The sequence below is a fragment of the Benincasa hispida genome, chromosome 9, assembly GCF_009727055.1.
Source record: "Benincasa hispida cultivar B227 chromosome 9, ASM972705v1, whole genome shotgun sequence".
NCBI lineage: Eukaryota > Viridiplantae > Streptophyta > Magnoliopsida > Cucurbitales > Cucurbitaceae > Benincasa > Benincasa hispida.
This window is the reverse complement of record NC_052357.1, coordinates 84,381,995-84,387,746: the sequence shown is the minus strand read 5'-3', so window position 1 is coordinate 84,387,746 and position 5,752 is coordinate 84,381,995. Positions and strand designations below refer to the sequence as shown.

At 34.5% G+C, this 5,752-nt stretch overlaps 1 pseudogene; it reads right to left on the bottom strand.

Moving 5' to 3' along the window:
* Positions 1-1,529: 1,529 nt before the first annotated feature.
* On the bottom strand, positions 1,530-4,019 carry LOC120084952 (annotated as a pseudogene).
* Positions 4,020-5,752: the final 1,733 nt, after the last annotated feature.

The following is a 5,752-nucleotide window of genomic DNA, read 5'->3' as shown; positions in this document are numbered from 1 at the left end:
TTGCAAGAAAAAAAACCTTTTCTTTTCAAAATAAACTTCAACCTTTTGTTAGCAAAACTTTAACTTTCTAAATGCTTGCTTATATCCTTAATTCCTTGATTGTTGAGAAAAGAGATGAGAATCAATTCATTGTGTAATACAATTGAATGTATAGACCATTTGAATGTGCAGACGAAAATGTGTCAACTTGTATAAATCAATTTGAATAAATGAATGAAGCTTTAAATAAACAATAAAACAATTCATATTTTCTTTGAATGATGCATACTTCAATTTTCAACTTGTTCGAGACAACCAAGAGCTAAGTTGGGGGTATTTTAATAGGTCTTGTAAAGAGCTATGTTCTATTTGCTAATTTCCTCAATTATGTTTCAATTCTTTGCTTAAATTGCTGTTTTATAAGTAAATTCAATCCCTGACACAAATGGAGTTATTTCAAAGCATTTGGAGCTAAATTGAGCCAAACGACACCAAAGAATCACTTAAGAAGAAGAGTTAAGCCGAATTACTACTTTGCCCCTCAAGAGGAATAAATCAACACACTTCAGCAATACTCGAAGCGTTGTAAACACTCCTCACAACACTAAGCTCAATGCTAGCTCGACGATGGACAAAATGCACCCATTTGTTTCAAAAAAGGGTAGCGTCGCAACGCTTCACCCAGAGTTGCAATGCTCCAGTGATTGACGGAATCGTCTATGCGCCTTGTGCAACCCAGCGTCAAGACCCTCGCCCAATGCTTCTTGGCTTTTTTATAATTTAGTATTGCAGTGCTAGCCTTAGGAAATCTTAACTCTAGGTTTAAATTCTTGAGTTCGTTTGTATATTTTCTTGAACTTTCTACATTTTTTTAATGTTCTTAGGCTGAATTTGAATAGAAATTTATGGAGGATAATTGATGCTTTGATTCCATTAAATTCTTGTATGTAATTCTTGCTTGGTACTATTGCATAATGGTGAGATATGTTACAAAATTAAGTTTTCTGGTGTTAATTAGGATATTTTTTCAAATTTAACTCTTGAATTTCTTAATTTAGAACATTCATTCAACCATTCTTGAAACTTACTCTAATGTGTTTCTTGAATGTCATAACCATGATAACCCATGCTTTAAAGCAATATAAGAAAAGGACATGATAAATGCTATGTGGAAATGTTTTTGACTTAAATTAGGGCTAATTGATGTGATTCATGTTAATTGGCTATATGGATCTTTAAGGATCTTTCGTTATAGGATTATGATATGTTGAGTTTTCAAGTAATTGTTCAAGAATAATGATAGGATTAAACCTAGTAATAAGATTTCCAAATAAATTTTTTCTTAAAAAAATGGTAAGATTGAGTTACGAATTTCCTTCATCTTCATTTTTAGTTAGTCTTTTTAATTTCTTTACAAACAAACCCCCTCCCTAATTACTATCTTTTTGAATTCAAAGGTTATTTCTGGCCAATTAATAGAGGTTCTCTTGGGATCGACCTCCAACTTCCAATTTAACTACACATTAGTTTTAGTAGCTGTTTGAGCATTAGAAATTTCATTTTCTTGAGTAAGATAGAATTAACATCTATTTTGCACCGATCATTTATTTTCTTTGTAGATCATCAAGATTAACAAGGCAAGTGTGGTGAAGAAGAGAGAGCATTCATGAACTCCAAATTAGACTTGAGATTTGCCATATTTTGTGACAGCAAACAGATCTCTACATTTACACTTCCTCCTCCCTCATGTTTTGGATACGATGAAAACTTTGGTTCTAATCTTCTTCTGTTGTTCACCGCCATACTGCAACTACTAATTTGATTCTTCGGCACACGATGGGCTCGTGTTATGGATTGCCATACAATTACAGACAGCGACTGAAAGGGAGGAGATTTCTCTTGTGGCACACTCTGCACTAGCTTTTACTTTCAGTTTTGCAATTGATTCGGCTGAAAAGTGAAATATTCTTTCCTTGAGTTTTGGTGCTTCAAATTGACTAATAAATTGATTTGGGTGGGTGAAGGGGAGATTGATAATTGAGCCAATCCCATCAGGAAATCACTGCTTCAAAATGGGTGGCCGGGAAATTAAAATAATATCATCCCCAATCTATTGCGGCGATTGAAATATTTTCGACCACATATTGAAAAAATTCAAGTAGGATGTTCCGTCGCCGATGGCATAGTTGATGGAACAGGCAATGAAGACTCCATCTAATAACTTTGTTACCTAAATGCAAAGCAAAGGCAAGATATTGTCGTCGTAGTTGACAGCTCCGTCATGGTCAAAAAAAGATTGGACCACTAAAGGCACATCGACCGGTGATAGAAAGAAAATTATGATGTCGATGGCAGCATGGATGAACTTGGCTCTGGGGCTGTTGATGCAGTCAAAATAAACTGAGATTGAAGGTTGTTGATCATTTGTAATGGTGGCTACACGGTCGGAGATTGGGTAGAAATGAAACTATAACGACTTGGCTACCTAGGACTTCTACTAGGTCGTTACTATATGCATATGTACTTCTCAAAACGGCCCTTCTTATGAATTGACTAAAACTAAATGAATTTTATAAAACATATAACTTTTATTAAATTTAAATAATTGAAAATCTTAATCAGGGTACCCTTAAAAAAATAAAATAACACTGGAAAATTTTATCTAAAACATCTAATAGCTAAACGTTTCTAAATTCAATAGCAATACTGAAATTTAAAACATGAAAACATGGAAATATGAGTGGAAACATCTGTCTAGTCCCAGTGGCATGGTCACAGATTCCTCCTATCATTTACCGATGTGTTCTTACCCTTACTTGAAAAAGAGAACGTAATAAAGAATGAGTATAAAATACTCAGTAAGTAATCCTACTACCAGGATCAGGCTATGCATACATATCTGCAAATGCATGCATACTGTAATTCATCAACAAACCTAAGTTCATGAACACTTAGAAACATGAAAACATGGATGACCATCTATTGAACAATTAAACCCATTCTAACACATATCTGATGGATCGAAAGCGTAGAAATGTTGGGCCTGCACACTTAATATTCTGAATTGTGAAAGCTCAAATGATGAAATGATGAAATGATGGCCCTTTTGCTGATCCAAATCGTGATCCACCAAGTTATTTTGCTCCAAATTAAATTGGTTGATAGAAAACCTGGTCCTCCTTTCTCCATGATCTTCCAGCTGATGTGCACCACATGGAATAATCCACTAGCTTCTGCCTGATGGAAGGAAAACTCTCTGATTTTTTAGGAATTTTTCAGAACAATTAATTTCTCTCTCTCTCTCGTTCTCTCTATCATTTTGTAGAAAATCTTTACTAACCCTTTCTTTCTTTCTGATTATCTCGAGTGATTGTCGTGAGTATGAAAAAGATGATGTACATGCAATCTTGTAAAAGAAAAGAAGAGGAAGAGATCTACACAATGATATACGTGGTTCGGCAAACGATGCCTACATCCACGAGAAGGAGAAGAGTTTTTATTCAAGAGTTAAGTCACACTTTTTCTTTACAGATTTTTAGCTTTCTTGTAAGCTTCTGTAAGTTGTTTCTACAAATTGTAAATGATGCATATTTATACATTTGTCTGATACAAGTAGTTACGAAAACAAGCTGTAAAGAAAAAAAGAAATGTAAAAGGTTGTTGAATATACGGTTGAATGTTTGAGCTTATATTACTTCAAATCTCCACTTTAAGCTCAACATACAAGCTCTTCTCCTTCCAGATTTAACATGTCTTCACCCTTTTTCAGGAAGCTGGAAGCCGATATGACCAAGACAGTATGCTAGCTTGAGCTTCGTAACTGGTTTGGTAAGCATATCAACAACATTCTCGATGGTATGAACCTTTAACACTTCGACTTCATCTTTTTCTATTCCGTCTCTTACAAAATGAGGGTTTTTGGAAAGATGAATGGCACTTTGGTTATCACAGTAGATCTTTACTACTGTTTGATTAATACCAAAGTCCTTCATCAACCCCTTTAACCACAATGCTTCTTTTATTGCCTTTGATAAAGCCATGTATTCTGCTTCTGTGATTGATAATGCTGTGATTGACTTGAAATTTGCTTTCCAACATAATAAATTTGGACCATATAAGAATAGATACCTTTTAATGATCTTCTCTTGTCTTGGTCACCTGCAAAATCTGAATCAACATATCCATATAGCTCTAGATCTGTTTCTTTTGTACTTTGATATGTTAATTTTGGCTGTTTAGACCAAATTAAGTATCTTAATATCCATTTCATTGCTTCCCAGTGCCTTTTTCCACTGTTAGACATGTATCTACTGACAAGACTTGTGCTGTAGGATAGGTCTGGTTTAGTAGATATCATTAGATACATTAGACTACCTACTGCTTGATTGTATGGAATTAATTGCATTTGAGTCAAATGTTCTATGTCTGTTTCCTTTGGTGAATTTTCTAAAGAAAGTTTAAAATGACTAGCAATAGGTATAGTGACAGATTTTTCATTAGACATATTAAATCTGTTAATAACCTTTTCACAGTAGCTTAATTGACTAATGGTTAGAATAAAGGAAGCCCTGTCTCTACTTATTTCAATCCCAAGAATCTTTTTAGACTGACCCAAATTCTTCATGTCAAACTCTCTCTTTAGGAGATCTTTAACATGTCTTAAATCCTCCTTAGATTTCCCAGCTAGTAACATATCATCAACATAGAGTAGTAGATAGACTTTGTCCTTGTAGGTTACTGAATTAACATAAGAACAAATGTCATATGAACTTCTTTGAAATCCAATACTCTCTATCTAATCATTAAATCTTCTGTACCAACATCTAGGTGATTGTTTAAGACCATATTTAGATTTGTGTAGGAGACAGTAAAGGTCTTCCTTCCTTCTTTCTTCAAACCCTTTAGGTTGAACCATATAGATAACCTCTTGTAGATTTCCATGAAGGAAAGCTGTTTTAATATCTAGTTGATCTAGTTCAAGGTTATACCGAGCAATTAGAGATAAAAGAAGTCTAATAGAGGTTTGTTTTACTATCAGTGAAAAAATTTCAGAGTAGTCTATGCCTTCCCTTTGAGTAAACCCCTTAGCCACTAACCAAGCCTTGTACCTAGGCTTTTCTTCTTTGGTAGAACCCTCCTTTATTTTATATATCCACTTAGAAGCTATAGGTTTGCATCCTTTAGGAATAAGGGCTAGGGTCTAAGTATTATTGACAGTGAGTGATTCCATTTCATCACACATAGCTTGAATCCAAGACCTAGCATTAGGACATTTTACTACCTCTTCAAACGTAGCTGGTTCTTGGTCATTAGGAGCTATTGTGGCATTTAGGACTAGATTCATATAGTTAGTTTCAATATACCTAGCTAGGGGAACTATCACTCTTCTTTGTCTATCCCTAGCCAATGAATACTGACTTAAATCAGGTAGAACTTCAGTATTCTCAATATGCTCATTTGAGTTTTCCTCTTCTTCTTCTTCAGTTTCATTAGGAGGGTTATGACTAGTGGAAGAATCTTTAGGTGTCTCCACCTCAATCCTAGTTGTACTAGGGCTTTTAGAAACTTCATAAGTTGTCTTTTCTTTTTGCATAAACATCTCTTTTTCTCTAAAAGTGACATCCCTGCTTATGACAAACCTTTTCTCGATAGGATTCCACATCTTAAAGCCTTTAACACCTTCTTAGAACCCAACAAACATACACTTTACTGCCCTAGACTTTAGTTTCCCCTAACTTTGGTGAATATAGCCAACACATCTAAATACCCTTAG